General features: G+C 39.1%; 1 long non-coding RNA gene across 1 annotated transcript in view; it reads right to left on the reverse strand.

Moving 5' to 3' along the window:
• Positions 1 to 1,422: 1,422 nt before the first annotated feature.
• The window catches only part of LOC148115119 (uncharacterized), a 93,695-nt gene continuing 77,964 nt past the window's right edge, over positions 1,423 to 17,153 (reverse strand). Inside the window, exon 4 of the long non-coding RNA XR_015732205.1 lies at positions 1,423 to 1,490. This is a non-coding gene — a long non-coding RNA (uncharacterized LOC148115119). The remainder of the gene's footprint in view (positions 1,491 to 17,153) is intronic.

The following is a 17,153-nucleotide window of genomic DNA, read 5'->3' on the forward strand; positions in this document are numbered from 1 at the left end:
ACTCTTGCGATCTGGCGAGATCAGGCCATGAGTTTTAATGTTTTTAATGTTTTTAATTTTAAAATGTTTTTTATTAGAATTTTAAATGTATTGTGAGCCGCCCTGAGTCTTCGGAGAGGGGCGACATATAAATTGAATTAAATTAAAATTGAAATAAATTCCTATGCACTTATTTAATTAGATGACCAAAATGTAAATGTGTAAGTGTCCTCTTTTTCACAGTGAGCTGTAGATGGCATAGATTTTAAAAGCATAGATTTATAAACCATATGTTTATAAGCACAAAACAAATGCTGACATTTGTTCAGAACTGATTATAGAATAGAATAACAGAGTTGGAAGGGACCTTGGAGGTCTTCTAGTCTAATCTCCTGCTCAGGCAGGAAACCCTATACCATTTCAGACAAATAGTTGCCCAATTTCTTCTTAAAAACTTCCAGTGTTGGAGAATTCACAACTTCTGGAGGGAAGTTGTTCCACTGATTAATTGTTCGAACTGTCAGGAAATTTCTTCTTAGTTTTAGGTTGCTTCTCTCCTTGATTAGTTTTCATCCATTGCTTCTTTTCCTGCCTTCAGGTGTTTTGGAAAATAGCTTGACTCCCTCTTTTTGGCAACCCCTGAGATATTGGAACACTGCTATCATGTCTCTCCTAGTCCTTCTTCTCATTAAACTAGACATACCCCATTCCAGCAACTGTTGTTTATATGTTTTAGTCTCCAGTCCCCTAATCCCCTGATTTATGACTGCTCTTCTCTTCACTCTTTCTAGAGTCTCAACATCTTTTTTATACTCACCCTATATTCACCCTTCATTCAAATCCTGGTCTTTCCAGGGAGCTTTTCGTATGAAACTCTGTTTTGATACTTGCAATTGATGTGCTTTCCCACAAGATGGGGTAGACACTCAATAATTGCAACCTGCTTGCACAATGTGATTTTCTGCCTTCTGATTCTGATGGGCAGGTAGGCCTTCCTTGTAAGCAAAGCAATGGCAAAGCAATTACAAAATAATTTTCCCAGCTGAGGAATGGCATTTCTTGTTGTACATTAATAACGAATAAAACATTTGGCAAGGAAGCACATTACCCTCCTGTCTGTTGACTTGGGGCTATAGGATTGTTTGCTTTGCTGAATGATTTTTCGAGTAATATACATGAATATTCATGGGATCCATATGAATTAAATTACAAAGGCATCTGTTACACCACGAGGGACTTATTGCTACACTGGCCATTTGCTGCTCAATTGGAAAACACAAAACATTGAAGAACTCTTCATCCAGATGAAATGCTAAATTTCATAATCAATTCCTGCTGAAGGCATTGAGGTATTAAACATGACAAGATTTTTTATGCAAATTGACAGATGGTTATTTTAAAAGGAAGAAACATTAAAAAACATACAAACCTGAACTCTGGTCCATTTTCCGTGGCCTCCCTGCTGTATCTAACACAGTGCTTCTTATTCAATTAAGCTTCCTTGTTAATGTCTGAAAGAAAGTATAGAGATGAGTTGTTTCATAAACAGTGAGTACCAAAGATGGGGACCACGTCTTAAACAAAAGAAACCCATACACAAGATCTATGGGGAAATCAAGGCAAAGAGCCCCAGTATCTTTTTTATGTTTCAAGTCACTTCTACTATTCTTCTCTGGGTTCTCAACTATTTGCTTTCCAATAATTTTACTAAAGAATATATTACACAAGTAAAACTCATACAACTGCAAAATAAATAAATAAACCATTAAAAAAAATAAAAATGGGAAATCTGTGTAGTCAACATTAACAGTTAATACTATATCTTAAAATATAACCAAACATCTCTTCATTTTATACTTCCATTTCTATAAGTCCATCTCTAGAATCTTACCCCTCCCTATTAAACAGCAAAAGTCCAGCTTTATCAGAAATAACAATATAAATATTACACATTATATTTATTACTGAACCACTGCCAGGGAGCCCTTTCAATCACAATTGTTGTCAATTGTCAGCAGGGTTCTCACAGACAGAACATGAACACAAAGTAAAAGGCGATCCCTAAAAGTAATCTTAAAACAAGAATACAAAAACTATCTTGGTCCCACCCATAGGGGTAACATGATAGCAGTGTTCCAATATAACAGGGGCTGCCACAAAGAAGAAGCAGAACAATTAATCAGTGGAACAACTTGCCTCCAGAAGTTGTAAATGCTCCAACACTGGAAGTTCTTAAGAAGAGATTGGATAACCATTTGTAGGAAGTGGTGTAGGGTTTCCTGCCTAAGCGGGTTGGACTAGAAGACCTCAAAAGTCCCTTCCAACTCTGTTATTCTATTCTATTCTATTCTATTCTATTCTATTCTATTCTATTCTATTCTATTCTATTCTATTCTATTCTATTCTATTCTTAGAATGCAACACTACTACATTCAATTTGTGAAATGCTAAAACATTTTCTAACAAATTGGATGCCTATGGAACTTCATCAAAAACTGCAGCACAACCAACACAAGTTACGAAAAGGATAACATTGCTGTGCATCAGAAATGTTTCAGACATACCATCACAGCACACAAACCAAATATCACATCACCACACAAACCATCTAAAGCCTTCCAAAACATCATAAGTAAAACAAAAGACCCAGTAGCCCAAGAAGAAGAAAAAAATAGGAGTCATCTATATACATACAGTGTAAAGAGTGTAACAGCCATTAAGTAGGACAGGTATAAGACTAGCAGAATACATCACACCATCTAGCAGTTAGAGGACATGATGATAACTCCTTAATCTCATGACACATGGACAAACTCAGCCATAATTTCAACTGGGAAACTGTTGACATTCCTGTTTGGATTTGCTAAATCCAAAACCTCAACTAAATTCCTGGAAGCTTAGCATTTGGACAAGTCCTGTTCAATAAGCACATAGAGCACATCAATAAGCACATAGAGACAAGCAGCGTTTTCACACTATTCAAGAGAGACGGGAAAAAAGACTAAAAGGGAAACCAAAAAACCATAACAGCACCTTGCCAGCAATCATATAAGTAGGAAATAATACCAAGATTAACAGCAAACAATCAAGCAATAAACAATATCCTAATCAAGGAATTACTAATTCAGAAAAACAAGCGGTAAACAATAGCCTAATCAAGGAACTACCCAGGAGAAAACAACACACCCACAAACGTTGATAGGGCAAACTTGTCAAGAGAACAAACCCCGCTCAATTCTAGCACTGAAGGTGTTACCTAGACAGGTAATGAAACGTCTACAAGCAAACAACCAAGCTCAGAGAGCACCAAGACAGCACCAAAACATGCTAACAACCTGCTTTCGGATGAAGGCAAATATTATTGGTAACGATATTTAATGACACAATAGATTTTTGAATTTCTTTTGACAGAATTCTGGGAATTACAGCCTCAACTTTTGGAGGGCACCAACTTAGAAAAAGCTGGTACAATCAGTGTCCAGTAAAGATAAAGATGCTTCTTTTACATGCAACATAATATTGATCTATTCATGTCCCTTCAGCTTTTATTTGTAAAATAATCATAATAAAAATGATATTAAAAACCACCGTCTCCACTACTTGACATCACAGATTGGTTGCCGATCATTTCAGATTACCAGTAAGTATCTGGTCAATGGCACAGCAGGTGTGTCCCAAATCTTTCAAAGGTCTTTAGATGTATGGAAGACCTTTGAAAGAAGACATGTGGAAGGCCACTCCCAACATTCCCTAGTACATTTGGCCATCACAGAGAATTCTGGGAGTTCGTCCACACCATTTAAGCCACCAGGCTTAAAATTTTGGGCTTGGACAATCTGGAATTGCGCCACCTGCGGTCCGATTTAAGCATAGTACACAAAATTGTCTGCTACAACATCTTGCCTGTCAATGACTTCTTCAGTTTTAACCACAATAGTACACGGGCAAACAATCGATACAAACTCAAGGTAAACTGCTTCAACCTCAATTGCAGGAAATACGATTTCAGTAACAAAGTGGCCAATGCCTGGAATGCTCTACGTGACTCTGTTGTTACAGCCTCAAACCCTCACAGTTTCAACTTCAAACTGTTTACCGTGGATCTCACTCCCTTCTTAAGAGGTCCGTAAAGGGGACGTGCATAAGCGCACCAGTGTGCCTACCGTCTTACTGTCCCCATTTATTTGTATTTACTTCCTTTGTTTATGTTTATGTTCATACCTATACTTGTTATCTTGTACATGTTTGACAAAGAAATAAATAAATAAAATTTGAAAATTTTTAAATTTAAAATTAAAATTAAAAATTTTTAATTTAACACCAGCTGTCTGAAATTAAAGTAAGATCGAATCTCGCCAGGCTCAAGGTTGACTCAGCCTTCCATCCTTTCTAAGGTAGGTAAATTGAGGACCCAGTTTGTGGGAGCAATAAGCTGACTTTGTATAAATATACAAAAGTATGAAGGCTATTGCTTAACACACTGTAAGCCGCCCTGAGTCTCCGGAGAAGGGCGGCATATAAATCAAATTTAAAAAAAAGAAAAAAAGAAATAGACTTCCAGTAACAAAGGGGCTGGATTAATTAAAATGACTGCTAATGAACAAGAAGGGCTTTTTTTAAAAAATGGTGACTGCTCAGCTTTTCCACTATTTTAATTGCACGGTACAGGTAAGCCCTTAGACTTTTTCTAAAGTTGATCTGTGGCTCCAGGCCCTTCCTTTCTACACAACATAACACTGATCTATTCATGTCCCTTCAGCTTCTACTTGTAAAATAATCCTTGCAAGGAATACTTAAAGGAAAGCCGAGAAAGAAAACCACATGCTTGTTTATGAAATACTAAGAGGATAATTAATAAATGATAAGAAGATGAATAATTAAAATGCATTTTTTTGAAGGAGGCTCGCTGTAAAAAGTTGTAAGCAAAAATGGAAAACGGTATTAAAGAAATGATATTTTTACAGCTTGTGTTTTAGGCTTTTCACTGAAAGTTTGATTCAGAAGTTACTTATGATTAAATGTACATTCACTACATTAATTGTCTCATTCTGAGCAATCATTGATGATCAAAGACCTGCTCAAAAGGGTTTTACCCGAAAACAAGTTGCATCCAATTTTTGGACTCCCATTGTCTCCCTTGGCTTTTATGTAGGACCGGGGTTTCCTGTTATCACTGTCATCCTGGAACTTCAGAATCTCCAGTAACTGCATAACAGAAAGATTAATTATACCAAAGCAATTAATCTCACTTTAATTTCACCATAGGAAAAAAAAACCTGTCTCAAATGCCAGAAGGCATGGAAAATAAAAACTGGTCAGTTATATCATTGGAAAAATAGAAATGCCTCATTTGAATACAGGTAGTCTCAATTTACAATTGAGCCCAAAATTTCTGTTGCTATGCAGGACGGTTTCTTGCCAGCATTGTTAAGTGAATCACTGCAGTTGTGAAGTTAATAACATGGTTGTAAAGTGAATTTTGCTTCCCCATTGATTTTGCTTGTCAGAAGATCGCAAAAGATGATCACATGACCCGGAGACATGGAAATTTTATTATTTGTTCCTTCCTGCCAGACTTATCTCCCTCAGAGTTTCATTGAAGAGAGTGTTTAATCTATATATATAAAAGCGAAGTACCACTCACGCAATCATCACAAAATTTCCAGAACCGTAAAGCCTACACACTTGAAATTTGGCACATATGTTCCTCTTGGCTTCTAGGTGCTTGCCAAGAAAGAATTTTTCAAAATGACCATCTGATCATTAGTATTTCTTATATTATTATTAATAAGCTCTGATGCTAAGGAGTTAGATGTTCTACTCCCCCTCCCCACCTGAAAATAACTCTGTTCCAATTGCCACTTGGGCGTAGGTGTGGCCAGCACCTGACTCATCCAACCTGCGGGCTGGAAGTTTAGACATTCTACTCCCCCTCCCCACCTGAAAGGGAGAGAAGGGGTAAGATAGGAGACGCCTCTGTGGGGCAAGTCTGAGGGAGAGAAGGAGAGAGAAGAGGCTGATTGTAATTACTCATTAATTTTCAAGCTGTAACAATTTATCAAGCCAGATCACATAGTTTCATAGCGAAGCACGAGTATCCAGCTAGTTTTCCTATAAATGCATTGTCTCATTTATTTAAAAAAATTAACCTGTTTAAATAAGGAAGGATGGGCATTCTGAAAAGAGATAATAATCTAAACAAACTGATTCTTATTAGTCTGCAGTGGTGAAATTCAAATTTTTTTACTACTGGTTCTGTAGGCATGGCTTGGTGAGCATGGTGTGGCTTGGTGGGCGTGGCTTGGTGAGTGTGGCAGAGGAAGGATACTGCAAAATCTACATTTCTACTCCACTCCAGGGGAAGGATATTGCAAAATCTCCATTCCCAGCCCACTCTGGGCTAGCCAGAGGTGGTGTTTGCCAGTTCTCCGAACTACTCAAAATTTCCGCTACCGGTTCTCTAGAACCTGTCAGAACCTGCTGGATTTCACCCCTAGTCTGCAGATCAGAAATTTTTTATATTCTTATAACACAGCTGATGTAAATGTTTCAGTGGCTCTTTTTGCTCAACGTTTGAGCACATTCTACTGTGCTTTGCATTGTATCTCATTAAGATAGTGTGATTTCTTTTTTTATTGAACCCATTTTGAATTTGTTTAGCATGACATGAAAAATGAGATTAGACTTTGTGACCAATAATTTTTCCTGTTGCTTTTAAGGCAAACATTGTCTTAGATACGTGAATCCCAGTGGCTGGGAAGACATTGCAAGATCATTTTTTTCAAATTCAGCTCAATCTGAAGGCTTTTTAGTGCTTCCAGTACAGGTAATCTTCGACTTACGACCACAATTGAGCCCAAAATTTTTGTTGCTAAGTGAGACAGAGGTTATGTGAATTTTGCTCCATTTTACCACCTTTCTCAGCACAGTTCTTAAGTGAATAACTGCAGTTGTTAGTAGTATGGTTGTTAAGTGAATCTGGATTCCCCATTGAGTTTGCTTGTCAGAAGATCGCAAAAGGTGATTACATGACTTGGGGACACTGCAACCGTCATAAATATGAACCAATTGTCAAGCGTCTGAATTTTGTTCACATGACCATGGGGATGCTGTAACACTCGTGTGAAAAACGGTCATAAGCCACTTTTTCAGTGCTGTTGTAACTTCAAAGGGTCGCTAAATGAACTCTTGTAAATCAAGAACTACTTGTACAATGCAAATTGCAACAGAGAAATGGGTGTATATGAAATATTTGAAAGTGCAGAGCAATGGTAATGAATGACAGATAATTGTTAATTGAAAGTGAAATTAATGTAGAGACTATACACCAGGGGTGAAATGCTCCCAGTTCGGACCTGATCGCCTGATCCGGTAGCGATGGAGGCGGGTGGTTCAGAGAACCGGTAGAAAAAATCCCTGCGCCAACGCCACCCCTCCCGATGCCTAGCTGAGCCACACAATCATCAGAGGCTTTTTTAAAATTATTTTTAAAAGTATTTTTTCAACAACCTCTTCGGTAGAAAAAATGCTTTTAAAAGCCTCTGACGATCCAAGCTGAGTTGCCTGATTGGCCGAAGAGGTTGTAGAACAAATGGTTTTAAAAGTTTTTTTTAAAAAAAGTTGGCCACGCCCACCCAGTCACATTACACCACCACCACCACCAAGCCACGTCTACAGAACCGGTAGTAACAAATTTTAGATTTCACCACTGCTATACACCTTAGAGCATTCAGCATTATAATAACTTTCAGCAAAGGTCTTTCACACTGTTAAATGTGCTCTAGATAAAGAACTTGGCTCTTTCATTACATCCTGTTAAGAATGGCTAAGAAATGTGTGATGAATTGCCCAATCAATCATTTCATTTAAATGTTCCAGGGGTGATTTAGTTTTAGAAGCTCACCGAATGACTTTGGATCAGTTTTTATCTCCCACTGGAATCTACCTCAGAGGGTTGGTAAAAACAATGGTCAGAAAGTGATGTGTTCTATTCAGGGGTGAAATCCAGCAGGTTCTGACAGGTTCTGGAGAACCAGTAGCAGAAATTTTGAGTAGTTCGGAGAACTGGCAAATACCACCTCTGACTGGCCCCAGAGTGGGGTGGGAATGGAGATTTTGCAATATCCTTTCTCTGGAGTGGGATGGGAATGGAGATTTTGCAGTATCATTCTCCTGCCATGCCCACCAAGCCACATCCACCAAGCCACACCACGCCTACCAAGCCACGCCCACAGAACTGGTAGTAAAAAAAATTGGATTTCACTACTGGTTCTATTGTTCTTGGAGGAAATACAAAATAGGAATCTTACAAACGAATAAAATAATATCTGTTTCCCTGAGAAGAGAAAATTTGATTTGTTCATTCTGCTTTGGAAAAGAAAGGAACACCAAGATTAAGGAGAGGTTGTTTATTAAGGGACACCTGCAAGTTAAAATGGCATCTGTGATCACAAAACTGATGTCCTGCCTTGCTTACATGTGACACGTGTAAAAAGAGATGGCGGTTTGATCACCTAGTTATGAGGGCTTGACTTTTTTGACAACTACTCCTGCATTCACTCCCCAGGGAACAACTACAAAATGCCATTTTGTCTCTGTACATTGGAAAGGCAGGCATTAAAATTTAAAAAAAAATTACTATAAAGATTATATCATGTAAGTAGTACCAGGTATATTTCTAGTTATTCAGAGAATGGCATGAATGATCATGAGCTGAGCAGAACACCAGGCTGCCCCACTTCACCAGTCCTGTCATTAGCATATGCAATTTTCCTTTGCTTGTGGTAGCCATTCAAAGGGAATTTAACACTCCAGAAATGACTATTTCAAGGTGATTTGTCCAAAGGCCACCTAATAAGATACACTGTTATAAAAGCATATTTAGCTTAACAAGGTAACCATTGATTGGCTTGTCGTAGGAGAAAAGTGATCTTACAGTGTTTGGGAGGACAGGATACTTATTTGTTGAGTGTTCCCTACTACTTTTAAACATTTTTGGGGATTGGACACACCCATGTGTCAACATTACTTGAAGAGTCTCCTTTCTCAATAAATGTACATACTTGACATCCTCATGAGTGAACAAAGGCCCTTCATGCTCTTACAATTCTGAGAATCAAAATGTATCCACCGAAATGAACAAAATTTAATTTTTTGAACTCAGCGAGAAGGGGAATCATATTTGAAACGGTTGTTTTCTCTCTCCCTTTCATTTGTACTTTTACCTCCTGTTTTCTCTCCTCTACAGTAGTTGTGTGAATTGTGTTTCACAGTTTCCCTTGCCTGTGACTTCGTGCATTTATTATGCTGATTGCTCAAGCATTCACAAAATGTCAGCTTTCACAGGTGATGAGTTTCAATCTAAGATATATTAATTACTATGAAAACACCTACATGCCTTCTTATGAAAGTTTATAGCCACAGGCAGGAGATTAGTCTGTGTCTAAGAAATAGGAAAAATGATGTTTCTATGTTTTGACATTCACAGTTAAGGCTTGGCTGAGTAATTTTGTAATATTTTGTCCCTAAAGTTTAGTAATAAGTATGATCCTGCCCCCACCCCAGCCCTAAAAAAAAGCATTATTAACCAAGTAGGCATTCATTTTTCAATGCTATCATGATAACAGGATTGAGCACTTCCTTTTATTGTCTATTTCAATTATTTAATTGCATTTCTATAACTGGGAAAAATCCTCTTTCCTAATATTTCTAATACGTTATTCTTATGCTTTTGTTGTTTAAAATCATTTTTTTTATTATTATTATCAGATTTATATGCTGCCCTTCTCCCGGAGGACTCAGGGCGGTGCACAGCCAAAGTAAAAACATAAATACAAACATTAAAATACAGTTAAAAAGATATATATGTGTTTGACCCCATAGTTAAAAAACAATAACAAACCTATTAAAAACATTTAAAAATGTGTTAAGCCAGCCCGGGTTGCTGGAAAAGAAAGGTTTTAAGGGCATGGTGGAAGGCACCGAGGTCTTGGATTTTTCGTATCTCTGGGGGCAGCTGATTCCAGAGGGCAGGTGCCCCCACAGAAAAGGCCCTCCCCCTGGGGGCCACCAGTCTACATTGCTTGGCCGATGGCACCCTGAGGAGGCCCTCTCTGTGGGAGCGCACAGGTCTGTGGGAGGCCATTGGTAGCAGCAGGCAGTCTCGAAGATATCCAGGTCCTATGCCATGGAGCACTTTAAAGGTGATAACCAACACCTTGAAGCGCACCCAGAAGACCACTGGGAGCCAGTGCAGCTCACGCAGGAGAGGTGTTATGTGGGAGCGCCATGTAGCTCCCGTAACTACCCGCGCGGCCGCATTCTGGACCAGTTGGAGCTCTTCAAGGGGAGCCCCATGTAGAGAGCATTACCGTAGTCCAGGCGAGAGGTGATGAGGGCATGAGTGACTGTGCACAAGGAATCCCGATCTAGGAAGGGCCGCAACTGGTGGATCAGGCGAACCCGATAAAAAGTCCCCCTGGCTACAGGCGTCAGATGTTCCTCCAAGGACAGCTGCGTATCCAGGAGGATGCCCAAATTGCGAGCCCTCTCCATGGGGGCCAATGACTCGCCCCCAATAGTCAGTGATGGTGTCAACTGACTATATTGGGATGCCGGAAACCACAGCCACTCAGTCTTGGATGGGTTGAGCCTGAGCCTGTTCCTCCCCATCCAGATCCGCATGGACTCCAGGCACCGGGACATCACTTCAAGGGCATCATTGGGGTGGCCTGGGGTGGAGATGTACAGCTGGGTGTCATCAGCGTACTGGTGGTACTTCACCCGGAAGCCACAGATGATTTCACCCAACGGCTTCACATAGATGTTGAACAAAAGGGGCGAGAGGACCGACCCCTGAGGCACCCCACATATGAGGCATCTCGAGGTCGACCTCTGCCCCCCTGCCAACACAAACTGTAACCGGTCCGACAGAAAGGAGGAGAACCACCATAACACGGTGCCCTCCATCCCCAACTCTTCCAATCGGCGCAGCATGATACCATGGTCGATGGTATCAAAAGCCGCTGAGAGGTCTAACAGGACCAGAACAGAGGAGCAACCCCTGTCCCGAGCCCTCCAGAGATCATCTACCAATGCGACCAATGCCGTTTCCATGCTGTATTGTCCGTGTGATATAATTCCAAGGTTCACCGCTCTAAAACCCATCTCTTGAAGGGTAGCTGCTCATATAACCAAGAGAAGCAGAGGGTATCCATTACGGAACGTAAAGGCAAAGTTTGAACTTCAACTTTAATTTTGCCATTCAAATAAAATGGCCGCTGCTTGAATGGGAATTTGTGACTTGGAACAGTGACCTCACATCTTGGATGAATAGTTGGGGTTTTGTTCAATACCGAAATAGCCCGCCTCATAGACTCTGCTTAGATTTCAAAATTCATAGAGTAGGAAGAGAGATTTAGGCTGTCACTTCTGACATTAATGCAGAATCCAAATCCCGGCATCCCACACAGATGACTGTTTAGCCTTTGCTGTGACACAACCAATGAAGGGAGTTTCCCCTTTGTATGAGTTGTATGAGAACCACTGTCAAATGGTTCTTTTTAAAAAGGTTTTGGTTTTCCTAACACGCTTTCAGAGTGTGCCTTCATCTAAATCAGAGGTCTTCAAATTTGGCAGCTTTGAGACTTGTGGACTTCAACTCCCAGAATTCTCCTGGGAGCTGGCTGGAGAATTCTGGGAGTTGAAGTCCACAAGTCTTAAAGCTGCCATGTTAGAAGACCTCTGATCTAACTTAAATCCATTCTTCTGCAACCTCCACCATTTGTGAAGGAGAAAGTTGTCAGGAAGACAAGTCGGGAATTTTTTTGGAAAGATCATACCTGACAGAGTTTGTCTCCTAACAGATGTTGGGTAATTAAGTCTCAAGTCACTATGAATTTCGTGCAACTTTAAAAGATTTGCAATTTGTTTTAGAATATCAGGATGTAAGAGTCAAGAAAGCACTATTTTGTGTCTTAGGCAAGATATTACTCCCTCCACGAAGATACAAAATTACTTTGAATGGTGCCACTGTCTTGTTTTTGTTATTGATTTAGTTATTGATTAAATCAAGGTTTGAGGAAAGGATGCTATTTCCAACATTACCAACTTCTCCCAAGCTTTGTAGAGTTTTTCATAGACAAATTATATGGCTGAATTATCCAGCCAGTTTAAACCTCATCAATTTAGTATGTTTAATCTAATAAAATTGATCTAACCCTATATGATTAATTTCATAATGTGTTTGAAGTGAAATGATCACAGTGATTGCTTAGTTAATAAATACAGCTAAATTAGTCCTGTTATCTCCCATGAAGTGGACAGAATCCTTCAAGCTGTGAGTTCAGCCACCTGTGTTTTAGATCCCTGTCCCTTCTGATTGATTAAGGTCTTCCCTGAGGTGACAGGTGTTTAGGTCCACCTTGTGATAAATGCTTCTCTGTCAGAGGGGCTGGTTCCACTAGCAATGAAAGAGGCAGTTGCCTCCCCCTTCATTATGAGGCCATTGCTGGAACCAATGGATCTGGACAATGTTTGTCTAGTTTCCAACCATCCATTTTTAGGGAGGCTGTTGAAATGGTAATTGGCTTATAATTCCACAGGGCCCTGGAAGAAATAGATTTTCTGGACATTTTTCAGTTCAAGACCCAACATAGTACTGAGGAGACATTGATCATGCTTGATATTGAGTTCTGGTGTACTCAGGATGGAGCTAATGCATCCACCCTAGCTGTCCTTGATCATTCAATGGCTTTAAATGGTATCAATCATGATATATTTCTGGGTCAACTCAGGACATTGGGAGTGGGAGGTACTATATTAGGGTTGTTCCCTTCATTTTTTAGGACAGGTTCCAATTGGCACTGGTAGCAGGAAGAGATTGAGCCTGGGGCCTCTACTGTGTCCCTCCTCCTATTTAACATTTAAATGAAGTCTACTCCACATGAAGATAGAGGACATCCACCAAGACAGTATTATGAATATGTTGATGATACTCACTTGTACATTTTCATTATGGGACAACCAGATGCTACTGCTGAAGTCCTTTCCCAGTGCCTAGAAGTCTTGGGAGGGTTGGATAGGGGAGAAGAGGCTTTGTCTTAACCATGAACAACACTGAGTGGCTGTGACTTTTCAGCTTCTCTTCCAGTTTTGCACATGATTTAGTTTAGTTTAGAATAGAGTTGGAAGGGACCTTGGAGGTCTTCTAGTCCACCTCCCTGCTTAGGCAGGAAACCCTATACCATTTCAGACAAATGGTTATCCAATCTCTTCTTTAAACACTTCCGGGGTTGGAGCATTCACAACTTCTGGAGTCAAGTTGTTCCACTGATTAATTGTTCTAACTGTCAGGAAAAATGACTCATTCCTTAATTACCTTGTTTGGATTAGTGTAACATGCTGTACATGGGCCTGCCTTTGAAGATATCAGGATGCTGTAGTTGATTCAGAATAGGTGTTTCCCGTGATTCTCTTATAACAATGTTGCTCTGCAAACTGCACTAGCTCCCACTAGGCTTCTCAGTCTGATTTATGATGTTGGTTATCACCAATAAATCCCTAGCTATCTAGACTATATTCCAGTCTCCCATTGCTACTGGTTGCCTCCACCCCCTGATTTAAGAGGAGGGGCATTCTCCTTTACTGTTTCCATCCATTTTCTTGGACCCTGGAGTTGTGTTACCTATAGAAGAACAGAGTGTCTCTGAAAATTGAGACGGCCCCAACCTTGTTAGCCTTTTATAAGACTCTGAAGACCTAGCTGTTCTCCCAAGCACTCAGTCCAGGAAGTTAGGTGAGCTCTGCTGGTAACACTGTTGTTATTATTTGGTGTATTGTTTTAATCTCAGGCTGTTGTTGTTTCAACATTGTATGCTGCCTAGAGTCACTGTTATGAAATGGGCAGCCAAATAATAAGATGTAAGTACCATTAACCTTAAATTGTTATAGAAATCTCCTTTAACATTTACATGTTAAAGACTGTAATAGTTAAAGAACTCACATCACTATAAACAATAACTTTAAAAAGGATTGGATAATAACAATAGAGAAACTAATCTGATAGTGCTGATCTAGGTCCCAAATAATCCACTCTCATAAATTAAATTATCTACAGTATATGATGAAAACACTTTGAACACATTTCAAATTCTTTTGTCTCTGGTGGCAACTTATATAGATAGATTCAAATTCAGTTTGAAATGAGGACAACAGATCATAGGAAAGATAATATTTGTAGCAGCGGGACAGCTGGCTAATGGTTAACGTATTATATTTTACATCTAATTGCACATACCTATTAAAGGAGAAGGAGTCCAACAGTTAAGCAATAGAAACACAATGTCATGGAATAAAATACTCATTTATTTTGTATGATCATCCTAAATAAAAACACTAGTTGCTAAGGGGAGGGGTGGGGAGGTGGGGAAATTGCTTAGGGCTAAAGCACACTAATTGCATGGAAAAGGTCCCAGGTGTTTGACTTTGGCACCACTATCAGGAAAAAATTCCTTTATGAAATTCTGAACAGTTGTTGCTAATCACTGTCAAGCATATTGGACTCAATAGACTTCAATGACATGGTTCACTATAAAACTGCCTCTGGAAATGTTTTGCTGTACAGTATGATAAAATGCTAAGCTGAATATAAGAAGGCCTACACTCATGCTTGAACTTCAAGTGAATTTCTGCCTTTGACCACTCATTTTAGATTATGAACAGCAAGATTTCATTACAAAAAGGCAGGTGACTATTGTACATATTTTATAAAATCACATACAAGGAAGACATTGAACAAAAATCCTAGTGCAATTATTTATTCAGTATATACATTTTCCCCTGTCTGGACGATACTTAAACTGGTTAAGAAAATGTTTCACAAGACAATCTAAAAAGACAAATAAAACATATGCTAAAATTAATATTAACTTCAAGTAACAGTAAAAGATTGGCAAAGGGTGTATCTAAATTGCTAGACAATGAGGTCAAACATAATTACCATGCGACTATGTTCCGTAGCATGGAACCTACATAGGAGAAGTTCTTCTCCCTGCATTGTAGAAAGATGGTACAAGACCCTCTCCTCCAGCAGATCTTGTCAATTAGATAGTTCATAACAAGAAAGGTTCTCCCTTAAATAGCAGGTCCTAAGCTGTTTAAGCGACTATATTCTGCCAACACTTTGAAGTGAGTCTTAGTAGGTAACTGACAGTCACTACAGTTCTTTTATTACAGGCATCATATGATCCCGGGGACATGCACTCATCAGCAGGCTAGTTGCCATGATGTGCATTAATAACAATATCCAAAATCTTTTGAAGGGTAGTTCCACGTAGAAGATATTTCAGTAGTCAAGATGCGATGTAGTAAAAATGTGGACAGCCATCACCAAATCTACCTGCCTCCTGAAAGTTCAGAGCTGACATGCCTGACAGCAAAAGCATTCCTCACCTCAGTGGCCACTGCATATCTAATGACTGCTGAAGATCAAGGAATAATTGTCACGTGACGTATTGCAACTTTATTCCCCTTTGCTAAACCTGGGGTGGATGTGGCCAGCACATGACGCATCTGGCCCATGGGCCATGAGTTTGACACTCCTGTTCTAGACCTACAAAATGTAACCTTATTAAAAACCAGCTAAACCCAGTCCTCAGTTTCCTCTTTACAAAAGTGCCTCCATCTTGTCTGCCTTCAGTTTAAATTTTCCCCAGGGATGTTCTCACTGGGTGGGGATGTAAGAAGATTGACATGTTCTCATGATCCAAGCATCAACCCTTTTGTAGTAAATCAATGTAGAACACATATGCAAAAGGTGTGGAGCTTGAAACATGATGTTATGCCACCATATTGTAGATGTTGATTCCTCTTGCAGATGCTTGGAGTTTTGTCTAATTCAAATCATTACTTAATTTAGGCAGAACATGAAGAAAACAGGTGAAACTTCAATTGCACCGTTGTTGTTGCCATCTTGACTTTTTTTTAATACCTCATCCTATGGAAGCACTTGAAGGGATGCTGACATCTGCATATGCTTTTAAGAAATTGGAGTTTTTGTATTAAGTTACAAAATCTACTCAATGTGAAGACATTATAATATTACAAGCTTAATATTTTCCATCATAAACTATGAGGTAAAAAGATAGATTAAATGAGATGCCATTCATTAGTATTTACCATATTCTTTATTTTCAAATAAAATGGCTTTCCAAAATGCTAAAGCAAATCACTACAGAAATTGGGTAAGTCCATGCAGGTGCAAATCAACTGCATGAATTCATCCAGCTGCATTTTTACCGCACATGAATTAGGTTTTAATCTCTGTCTCATTGCCGTTCATGCAATAAATTCTAATCTGCAACCTGAAAAGGAAAAGAAATTGATTTATCTGAAAGGGGTGTATTAAAGAGGAAGAGGTAAATTAAGGAAAAGTATTAGAAATACAGTATATTTCTACAATATGCTTAATTGTTCTAGTATTTGTTTGCTTAACTGTCTTGAAGCTTTGAATTAGTAATACAGTTATAACAAGTAAATTAACAATATTTCAAATACATTTCATTCAGAAAAGTTAAACTGATAACCAGAAGCAAGCCATTACTTATCAGGTAAGGTATTTCTGTAAGAAATGCAAATTAAAATAAAGCCTCTCTGTGTGTGCATATATGTATGTTTGTATGTTTGTGTGTATATGTATCTGTGTGTTTCTCAAATCCAAACTATTGCACACCTCTCTACTAGAAGTTATTGTACAGTAACAGCTGGGAGGCCATGAGTACTGATGGTGCAACTGATACAAAGCCAGAGGGACAAGTGAGCGGAGTTGGTTAAAACCAGGCCAGCTTAATCATTTTCACATCCTTCATGTTCAAGACTAACATTGATTTTGCCACCATTATCATGTTTTGCATGGAAAACAAGTTCAAGCAGACAGCACAATGATGCAAAGTACTGTTGTTCAAAGGGCACAGATCTTGGGCTTTCTTGGAACTTCATAGGTACATCCACTTGGCATTGCCCCAAAAGATATCTAATTCCCTAAATTACAATGGATTGAACATGGCTTGTGATGGGGGGTGGGTGGGTGGCTTGTGCTGAAGGGATTAGCTATTAACTTGCAAGTGGAGAAAAATTCATCTTATAAATCAAGATCAGCAATCTAGTGCAGGAATGTC

This window comes from Pantherophis guttatus, chromosome 2 (assembly GCF_059756535.1).
Source record: "Pantherophis guttatus breed Tessera chromosome 2, ASM5975653v1, whole genome shotgun sequence".
Taxonomy (NCBI): Eukaryota; Metazoa; Chordata; class Lepidosauria; order Squamata; family Colubridae; genus Pantherophis; species Pantherophis guttatus.